The following is an 11,721-nucleotide window of genomic DNA, read 5'->3' as shown; positions in this document are numbered from 1 at the left end:
TGATGATATCCCATTGGAGTATTTGATGAGGACTCCAGTGTGGGGTTTATGTATGATTTTGTGCATGCACAGGTTTTGCTTGGATAAGAGAAAAGAAAAATTTTTACAGATCATGTATATGTTGCTATGTATGGGATTCCACAGGTTTACAGGAGGTATGTAGGCTTGCTACGGGTCCCGGCGGCCTTAAGCCGATCTGGATCCTAGCGCCGGTAACGGGTCGGATTTCCGGGTCGTTACAGAGTGGTATCAGAGCCCTAGGTTCATATGATCGGACCTAGAGTGTCGGGCTCATAGATGTTCTAGAAGGTCAAGCACACTAGGAAAATCATGTCCACTAGGATAGGATGTAGAGTCCTGTCTATATGATGATATGATATGCCATGATGATATGCATGTGCATAAATGCTATGATGTGATGCTATGTATGTGATGAGGGTTCATGTGTTTCCACATGAACCATATGATGCTAATGATTCTTTATGCTATGTGCTGTTTTTCAGAAGATAGAATGAGAGGAACTCATCGATCTGCACGATTGACTGGAGTGCCACCTCAGGACGAGGGCGCTGATGCCCGTCCTTCAGCATTGCCTAGGGCAATGTCCAGTAGGTCCAACAGAGACAGAGTAGCTAGAGACCCTAGAAGGTCTTTGGATCTGGGTAGAAGCAGATCAGTAAGGGGAACAGTGCAGGGAGGAATGTCTGGGGATATGGAAGTAGATCAGAGGAGGGATGGCAGTCTCGGTGTGAACATGCCGGAAGAGGGCATGGGAGAATCAGAAGGAGGCACTCAGGCCTCGAGTCATGTCCAGCCACATCACTACCCACCCTATTCACACCATCCAGGGTATTCGATGGGAGGTACATCAGATTACCCCAGTTTTAGCCCTTATCCTCCACATATGCCATACCCACCTTACTACCCACCATACTCTCAGTACCCCATGTACCCACCTCCACCTCCCTATACCAGTACAGCAAACCCTACCCCAGGGGATGTTGTACCTCCACCACCACCAGTATCTACTGTCCCGGAAACACAAGTACCCAAACCTACCTCATCTGGAGGGAGCAAGGTCAAGATGACCGATTATATGAAGCTGGGTGCTCCCCAGTTTGAAACCGGTGATGATCCGTTCGTGTATTTGGAGCGGGTCAAGGCAATTACAGATGAGATAGGGGCTGATGACAGTAGAGCCATTCAGATGGCCGGGTTCACGCTTAAGTGCAAGAAGGCACGGGAGTGGTTCAAGAATTATGTGAACCCGAGAGTGGACAGCATGAATTGGGAAGAGTTTTCAAACGAGTTTGCAGGATGGGCTTTCCCTGATAGTTCAAGGGAATTGAAGATGATAGAATTCGAGCAGTTGAGGCAAACTGATGACATGAGTATAGACGAGTACACAGACAGGTTCCTGGAGTTGTTGCCATATGCTGGGCTGAATTTGGACACAGATCAAAAGAAGTCAAGGAGATATATTATGAGGCTGCACTCCAAGTATTCCTCTTTGGTACAGTCAGCAGAGAGAGAGAGTTTCCATGCCATAGTGGATATGGCTAGGAGAATGGAGGCTAGTGCTATCGTTGAGGGGAAGGTAAAACAGTCAGTGGCACAGTCTTCTGGGTCCAAGACCCCAGGTGGGGAAAGGGTAGACTCTTCTTCTCTGAGTACAGCAGTTGCAGGCAGTAAGAAGTGGGACAGAGGCCACAGAAAATCTAAGAAGAATAAGTTCTGGAACAAGATCAAGTCAGGTCTGGGTTTAGGCAGTGGCTCAAGCTCTGGCGCAGAGGTTACAGCATGTATGAGATGTGGGCGACCACACAAGGGAGTATGTCTGGCAGGGACAAACACATGTTTCAGGTGCGGACAGGCGGGTCATTTGGCTCGAGATTGTCCTAGAGCAGCCTTTGCAGCACCGTCTCAGCAGACAGCCTCCGACAGTGTGGTGCAGCCAGTAGCTCCAGCCGCAACACAGGCTAGTGGCAGAGGCAGGGGGAGAGGGTCAGCCTCTTCATCAGCAGGATACAGAGGTGAAGGTCCATCAGCTCCGGCACGGATCTTCACTATGACTCAGCAGGAGGCCAACACATCCAACACCGTGGTGGCAGGTAATCTCATCATTGGTTGTTCTGATGTGTATGCCTTAATGGACCCGGGTGCATCTCATTCTTTTATTGCTCCGAGAGTCGTGGAGAGGGTAGGATTGATGGTCTCTGGGTTAGAGTGTCCCCTATGGGTCAGTGGACCCAAGTGTGACCCGTCAGTGGCAGAGGCAGTCTGCCAATGTAGTCCAGTTTTCATAGAGGGAAGATGCCTTTCCGCCGACCTCGTGGTTCTAGATTTGACAGATTTTGACGTCATTCTAGGGATGGATTGGTTATCGACCCATGGTGCTACCTTGGACTGTAGAGACAAGGTAGTCAGATTCAGAGATCAGGATGGGTCAGAGGTCGTCTTCAGAGGAGACAAGAGGGGTACACCTAGAGGTCTGATCTCAGCTCTTCAGGCTCGTAGGTTGCTTAGGAGGGGATGTCAGGGGTTTCTAGCTCATGTGAGGGAGTTAGATAGTCATGTCAGAGAGCCCGCCTCAGTGCCTGTGGTGAGTGAGTTCTTAGATGTTTTCCCAGACGAGCTGCCAGGGTTACCACCTGCTAGGGAGATAGAGTTTGAGATTGAGTTAATGCCTGGTACCAGACCGATCTCTATCCCTCCCTACAGGATGGCACCAGCTGAATTGAAAGAACTGAAGGAACAGTTGCAAGAGTTGGTAGATAAGGGTTTCATCCGACCGAGTACTTCACCTTGGGGTGCTCCGGTTTTGTTTGTGAGGAAGAAGGATGGATCCCTCAGACTTTGTATCGACTACAGACAGTTGAACAAGGTCACTACCAAGAACAAGTACCCTTTGCCGAGGATCGACGATCTATTCGACCAGCTAGCAGGAGCAGGTTGTTTCTCCAAAATAGATCTGAGATCAGGGTACCATCAGTTGAGGATAAGGAATGAAGATGTACCGAAGACAGCTTTCAGGACCAGGTATGGGCACTATGAGTTCCTTGTGATGCCGTTTGGGTTGACCAACGCCCCTGCAGCATTCATGGACCTCATGAACAGAGTATTCAGTCAGTATCTGGATCACTTCGTTATTGTCTTCATAGATGATATCTTAGTGTATTCCAGAAATGCAGAGGAGCATGCCCATCACCTGAGGACAGTTTTGCAGACCTTGAGAGAGCATGGCTTGTATGCCAAGTTCTCCAAGTGTGAGTTTTGGCTTAGGAGCATTTCATTCTTGGGGCACATTGTGTCAGAACAGGGTATTGAAGTAGACCCCAAGAAGGTAGAGGCTGTAGCTAACTGGCCTAGACCCACCACAGTGACCGAGATCAAGAGTTTTCTGGGTTTAGCAGGTTACTACAGGAGGTTCGTTCAAGACTTCTCAAAGATTGCTGCTCCTATGACCAAATTGACAAAGAAGAATCAGAAGTTCATATGGACCGATCAGTGTGAGGAAAGCTTTGAGGAGCTTAAGAGGAGGTTGACTTCAGCACCGGTGTTAGCTCTGCCAAAAAGTGATGATGACTTCTCAGTATATTGTGATGCGTCCCGTGTGGGACTGGGTTGTGTGCTAATGCAAAATGAGAGGGTGATCGCTTATGCTTCTAGGCAACTGAAGAAGCATGAGCTGAATTACCCCACACACGATCTTGAGATGGCAGCAGTCATCTTTGCACTCAAGATGTGGAGGCATTACCTCTATGGGGTAAAATGTGAGATCTTCACAGATCATAAGAGCCTGCAGCACATCTTGAGTCAGAGGGATTTGAATTTGAGGCAGAGGAGATGGGTAGAGCTGTTGAGTGACTATGATTGCAAGATTCAGTACCATCCGGGTAAGGCGAATGTTGTGGCAGACGCCCTAAGCCGGAAATCACTCGGCAGTCTATCCCACATTTCAGCAGAGAGGAGGCCGGTGGTGAAGGAGTTCCACAGACTTATGAGTGAGGGATTACAGTTGGAGTTGTCTGGCACAGGTGCCTTAGTGGCTCAGATGAGAGTGACACCCGTGTTTCTGGAGCAGGTAGCTCAGAAACAGCATGAGGACCCAGAGTTGATCAGAATAGCCAGAACGGTTCAGTCAGGCCAGAGTAATGAGTTCAAGTTCGATGATAAGGGGATCCTCCGCTACGGGAACAGATTATGTGTGCCAGATGACATTGGTCTGAAGGGAGATATTATGGGGGAAGCCCATAATACCAGGTATAGTGTTCACCCTGGAGCCACCAAGATGTATCAGGATCTGAAGAGAGTGTATTGGTGGCCAGCTATGAAGAAGGACGTGGCACTGTTCGTGTCAGCCTGCGATGTGTGTCAGAGGGTGAAACTAGAGCATCAGAAGCCGGCTGGAATGTTGAATCCACTACCGATTCCAGAGTGGAAATGGGAGAATATAGCTATGGACTTCGTAGTGGGGTTACCGGCGACGTCCAACAGATTGGACTCCATATGGGTGATTGTGGACAGACTCACCAAATCTGCTCACTTTATCCCTGTCAGGAGTGGTTACTCTGTGGACAAATTGGCACAGGTGTACGTAGATGAGATTGTCAGACTGCATGGGGTCCCGGTATCTATAGTGTCAGATAGAGGGCCCCAGTTCACCTCCAGGTTTTGGCGGAGTCTGCAGAACGCTATGGGTACCAGATTAGACTTCAGTACTGCCTTCCACCCACAGACGGACGGACAGTCAGAGAGGACCATCCAGACAATAGAGGATATGCTTAGAATGTGTGTGCTAGATTTTGGCGGTTCTTGGAGGCAGCATCTACCTTTGGTGGAGTTTGCCTACAATAACAGCTATCATGCTAGCATAGGGATGGCTCCATATGAAGCTTTGTATGGGAGGAAGTGCAGATCACCTATCTGCTGGGAGGAAGTAGGAGAGAGGACTCTTGCGGGTCCGGAGTTAGTAGAGCTTACCAGCAGGGTAGTACCCATAATCAGAGAGAGGATCAAGACTGCTGCTAGTCGGCAGAAGAGTTATGCAGATATTCGCAGAAGACAGCTAGAGTTTCAGGAGGGGGATTTGGTTTTGCTCAAGGTGTCTCCTATGAAAGGAGTGGTTCGGTTCGGGAAGAAGGGTAAGTTAGCTCCACGGTACATCGGTCCTTTCGAGGTGCTTCAGAGGGTCGGTAATGTGTCGTACAAGCTAGACTTGCCTGCTTCGATGGAGAGAATCCATCCGGTTTTCCATGTTTCTCTGTTACGGAAGTACGTGTCGGATCCTGGAAAGGTTCTTAGTGAGCCTGATATGGAGATCCATGAGGATCTCACCTATGTAGAACAGCCAGTACGGATCCTAGACACTCAGATCAGAAAGCTGAGGAACAAGGAAATCCCGATGGTAAAGGTCCTTTGGAACCACCACAACTTAGAGGAATGCACCTGGGAGACACGGGAGTCCATGCTCCAGCAATACCCCCATCTGTTTGGAGGTGAGTGTTAGTGGTTCTATATGTTGCATGTATGAGATATTGTATGCCATATTGTATGCTATGATTGATGCCATGCTTTGTATGATTAGTTGAGGAACATTCGGGGACGAATGTTCTTAAGGGGGGGAGAATGTAATACCCGACTAGACTCCGGTATCGGGATTCCTACCGTCCGGTGGAATCTCGGTTGTCGGAAACCTCTAGAAGGGTAAAACTATGATTTTATGAAATGTTTTCATGTATTTCATGTTTTTAAGTAAGAAATCTAATGAGTTTTTACATGAAAAGTCTTTGGAGGAAAACCCAGGTTCGGCCGCCGAAAGTCAAGTTCGGCCGCCGAACATGCATGCGTTTTGGAGGCACGTTAGGCCCCCGAAAGCGTGAGTGAGGGAAGTCAAGGTTCGGCCGCCGAACCTCATGTTCGGCCGCCGAACATTGCATGGATGCGGAGGCACATTCGGCCCCCGAACGTGGCCTGGCCAGCCACCTATAAAAGGGTCCCTTAGCCGAAAATGGGCGAGCTTTTTCTCCCCATTTCGGCCAAGGTGAGCATTCCGCCATCCTTCCCCAATCTTGAGTTTTTCCTTCCTTTTTCCATGATCTTTACAAGTTTACAACTTTGGTTTTGAAGATCTTTGAGCTTAGAACGAGTTTTGGAGCTTGGAGACCAAAAGGTTGGAACTTCTCCCATCTCCAAGTTTAGATCTCCTCAACCCTCGATCTTCTAGAGGTAAGGGCCGATCTTAAGCTCAATGTATGATTTAAACAAGTTTTATGAAGTTTTAAAGGGTAGAATGCATGTTAGGGTATATGTTAAACCTATGGGTTTTTGGTGACCTTTTGAACAATGTAGCTTGATTGTGTGCGATTGAAGTGTTGTAGATGGGGTATATGCATGTTTGAGGCCCCTAGGAACTTGTATGCATGCTTTGGTTGAACAATATGCATGTTTGGAAGGTTTGGAGGCGAAATGTGCTAAGGGAGCCAAGTTTCTGCCCTTTGGCAGAAACCAGGTTCGGCAGCCGAAGGTACTTTCGGCCGCCGAACATGGCTGGGGAGGCAGGCCTTTCGGCTGCCGAAGTTGCCCCCGAAAAGAGACTTTCGTCTCTGTCTGGCACTTTCGGCCGCCGAAGGTGCCGCCGAACCTACCTGAGTTTCGTCTCTGTCCAGGACTTTCGGCCGCCGAAGGTGCCGCCGAAAGTGCCCTGTTCAGCCATTTCTTGCATGTTTTCATGTGATGTTTTCAGGATGTTTTAGGGGGTTTTTTGGGGAGTATTTTAGAGTCATGTTCATGAATGTTTGGTGCCTCATTTGAGTCCACCTGTGTAGGTTCGGACCCGAGGAACCGAGACCCCCGGTTGTGAGATAGTCGCTCAGAGTTCGTTGTTAAAGCTTCAGTTACCATGTGAGTGGAACAACCCCTTAAGCTTTAAAGTAAATGAATAAATGAATGAATCATAAAGCATTGCCCATGCATCATTATGCCATGCAATATTAGGTTGTTTGCATTAGAATTCACGAATATGTTGCATTGCATACTTTGTTGTTGATGCGGATGAATGTTGAATGATCCATTAGCCCTTGTATGTCATGATAGCCTATGTGAGTCCAGGTGTGCCTGCTACGGCTCTACGCCCCTGGCACTATGACTGATTATGGAAGTCCGGGTGTGCCTGCTACGGCTCTACGCCCCCGGCATGTATAAGTAAGAAAGATTGGGGCTAAATGGTGACAAGTTCATCCTTGTTGTGAAATGTTTGTGTTATGGCGCATACATGAAAGCATGAATAAGAAAAGGAAAGAAAAAGTTAAATAATAATAAAATGAATAATAATATACCTAAAAATGGAGGAATTAAAACAAATGTTTTTAGTTTCTGCTCACTGGGCTCTAGTAGCTCACCCCACTCCCTTTATCCGCAAGAGTTGCAGGTACAGGATAGATCAAGAAGTCGGCTAGAGTGAAGTCAAGCCTTGTATGTTGTAATAGATAGTAGTGGACATGAACATGATGTAATGAGTATGTATGACCATGAAATGTAATGAATGATTTGATGATGTATTGAGGATTATAGTAGTGCTTGACCTAGAGGTGTGTGAATCCCCATTATGTACAGAGTGTTTAATGAGTAATGATGTTAATGACTATGATTATCCAAGCTGATATGTATGATGATGATACCCCATTGGAGTATTTGATGAGGACTCCAGTGTGGGGTTTATGTATGATTTTGTGCATGCACAGGTTTTGCTTGGATAAGAGAAAAGAAAAATTTTTACAGATCATGTATATGTTGCTATGTATGGGATTCCACAGGTTTACAGGAGGTATGTAGGCTTGCTACGGGTCCCGGCGGCCTTAAGCCGATCTGGATCCTAGCGCCGGTAACGGGTCGGATTTCCGGGTCGTTACAAACTTGTTGCTCTATACTAACAGAAGTACCTCTACCACCACTACTATATTCAGTTTTGAATTGAAATGAACTGCCCCCTCTCTTAGTTGGTCTCTCTCTGAACCCCTGTGAGGAACCTTGCATATGCTTTTTATTCATTTTCTACTTATACTCTTTCTATTCTTACTTAACTTTTTCGGCATTCAAGGTTGCTTCCACTAATTCTCTAAAATTATTACCTCCGAACCAGGTCATAAATGATCTGATACTGACGTGTAGACCCTGTCTGAATCTGTCACATTTAGCTTCCTCAGAAGGCAATATGTCTGAAACAAAGCAATAAAGGTCCTCAAACTTGTCAACATACTCTCTTACTGAGAGGCTTCCTTGAAACAACCTGCAAAAGGCATCATGTTTTCCCTTCCTGTAACTTCCTGAAAAATACTCTTAGTGAAGTTTGCATACAAATTGATCCAAGTCAATCTGACTCCATGTCTGCGACGTATGCGATCAAACCATCTATCAGCCTTACCCTAAAGCAATCCATGTACATTATCTACCTTATCTGCATCAGTCAACTTCATTAATTCAAACACTTTTATCACTTTCTTTAACCATTTATTTGCAATATTAGCATTAGAAGAACCCTCAAAATCATAAGCCCCCAAACGCCTAGCACGATCCACTATCTCCCACGGATCTTTAGGTTTAGCTATATTTATCTGAAAAGGAATGGCTGGTGCTCCAGGTGGAACAAGAGGTGGAGCTATAGGTACAACAGGAGGTGAAACTATAGGTGTTAGGGGAGGTGGTGGTGCAGCCGGAAATGCCCTTGATTCAATACCATAAGAAGCAGAATCTCCATGCCCATCTTCGCTCTCAGATAAAACATGATCTGGCACTCCTTCTAGAGGTGGAGGTGTAACTATAGGATTCCTATGAGGTCGGCTAATATCAGCTAATCTAATTGTACGAACACCATGGCCTCGACTTCAATTGCCTACTTTGGGCGGCATTGTCCTATGAACGAAAATATGAAAACAATTATCAAAATATAATTAAGAATATTAATCCAAGAAAAGTCTACAGAATCTATAAACTAGGCTCTGATATCAAAAATTGTCACACATCACTCTCTAACATGTAGAGACGGATATGACTCAAAAATTGACATAATTTTTCCTGAATATATACATGTAATAAATACGCATAACCTGCTACAATTGTAAAATATAAAAACATGAAAAAGAGAACTGGTAATTGGTCTAGTTAATTCATAATATATTTACACCAAACAACCTATATCTAGCAGTCTGAGTATGCAATTTATATATTATCCTCTAAAATTACAAAAAGTTATAAAGGGCTTAGGATTGGCCTGACCTCCACTAGACTCTGAAACTGACGAGGTAGAAGAAAGGATAATACTAGAAGATGTAGACTGCTAGAAATGAATCACCCAAAAGAATCTGTAATATTAAAAATATAAGGGGGTGAGTACAAGTTACTCAGTGAGATAACAAAGGAGGATAGATAAAGTTTATGTGTTTAGTAGTACCAAATATTAAGTTAAAATAGGTTAGCTGAATAAATACAATTTAATTCGTTTAATATAAATTAAGTTGAATAAATATTTTGCTAAGATATCACTGTTGGAATAATGAATACAGAATCATAAATGTGATAAATAAAATTCGCACACTGGCATCTTAGGTGTGTTAAAATAAAATGACTCAAATAAAATAAAATAATAACAGCCTGAGAGCAATACTGGCATCTTAGGCCTTATGATGACAATGTTGGCTCAAAAGCAAATAAAATACTGGTCATACACATGTGCAGAGTTACCCTCAAAGGGTGACCACCTGATATACGCCTCAAAGGCTGTGTATATCAAGTGCTGTCCTAAAGACAATATAAATGTATACTAAGCTGAAAATAAATCACCTGTCAGCAGAGTGTTATCTGTTCGGTGCATATACAAAGTGTAATCGGCTATTTATTCAGCTGCACTTTAAATTCCATTTTCATTGGCTCAAGAAATCCAATTTCATTTTATCTATTTCCATTTTAAATAAATAAAATAACACACATACACACACACATATATATATATATATATATATAAGAAAAATATCAATGTTATATATTTATCTACTCACCTGTACTAAGGATAAAATAAGTTAGATCGCAAGAACACTCCTATTATCTATACTGGAAGCTGGATCTTCTTTTAGAATTAAGAAAAAATGTATCAAGAGATAAATAAATATTCTAGAAAAATGAAAATATAAAATGCAGATTTTAATATATATATTAAGAAAAATTTGGTTGTATTCCGACATAACTAGACCGTCCAAAATTACACAGGCTCAAAAATATTCAATAAATTATGAATATTATTTAGATCAACTTATGATAATTATTAATCCTAAACATAGAATCTTATTAATTGATCTAACTAAAATTTATCTCCTTTTAGTTCTCAAATTATAAAAATCATTATTTAATGGTAGAGAAAATAAATTCAATTGTAATAATCCGAATTAAAGGGATAAAACTCACATATCCAAATATTGGAGCTTCTGAAAGAAATTATTGAATTTTCATTAAGGATATTGGTTTAAATAAGAATATAGCTGAGAATTTTGAAAATTTATGGATTGATTGGGTTGAGGAGGAGAAGATTTGGATTAGAAAGGAAATTTTTGTTTTTATAAATAACAAAGTAAAGCTCTGTTCTTCAATAGGGAGGAAGAAGAAATGGGGCTATGGTTTTGGGATCCTTCTCGAAATTAGAGCTCTTATTTATTATTATTTTTTTATTTTAATTTTTTTTAGTCCCAAAATCAGAGCCCTTATTTTTTTTTTAATAAATTTATGGGCTTCTTTTTTTTTTCTTTTTAATGGGTCGAGTATAATAAGAGGCCAAGGCTAATTTTGTCTCAAGAAGCCAAGTTACAACCAACTGATGGATTCTTGACACTGGAGTCTCTCATCGTGTTATCACAGAGTCTCAAAATCTTGATGACTTATATGGTTCAAAAGGCATTGAAATTGGAGATGATAAAATTTTTCCAATCACTCACACTGGTTTTAAACAATTAGTTGCCTCAAATCATGCTTTTAAAAATGAAATCTTGTATAATTTAACACCTTGTTGAATTTTTTTCCCCTGTCTTTTGTGTGAAAGACTTGAAAACAAGAAAATTCCATTGGTGTACAGTTGGAATGGAGACGAACTCTATGAATGGCCTAACCTTGCAACTCAACCTACTACCAATACCAATACCACGATAGTGTCTACTTGTACTTGGCACAATCGTCTCTCAGACATCCTCATTCACAAATTTTTAAATGTATTTTGAATAAATTTTCTTTACCAATCTCCTCTAAAATGCATCATTTAATTTTTTATCATTTTTCTTAAAGCAGCAGTGATGCTCCATTTCAAACTTTGTTCAGTGATTTGTGGGGACTCTCACATGTTCTTTCTATTGATAAGAAATACTACTACTACATTTTCATTGGCCAATATATCAAATATATTTGGTTTTACAACCTCCAACAAAAAAGTTTGGTTAAAGACGTTTTTTGCAAGTTTCATCCATTAATGAAAAAATATTTCAATGCCAAAATTTTATCTCTTTATAATGATGGTGGGGGAGAGTACAAAAGCCTTGGCTCATATCTTAATGCCAATGGAATCTAAAACCTAATATCTTCTCCTTATACCCCTCAAAGAGTTTCTTTGCCTGAACACAAACATTGGCATATTATTGAAACTATAAAAATACTTATGCATTAAGCTTCTTTACCCTCATCTTTTTA

The sequence above is a fragment of the Manihot esculenta genome, chromosome 17, assembly GCF_001659605.2.
Source record: "Manihot esculenta cultivar AM560-2 chromosome 17, M.esculenta_v8, whole genome shotgun sequence".
NCBI classification, from domain to species: domain Eukaryota; kingdom Viridiplantae; phylum Streptophyta; class Magnoliopsida; order Malpighiales; family Euphorbiaceae; genus Manihot; species Manihot esculenta.
Note: the sequence above shows the minus strand (reverse complement) of the source record.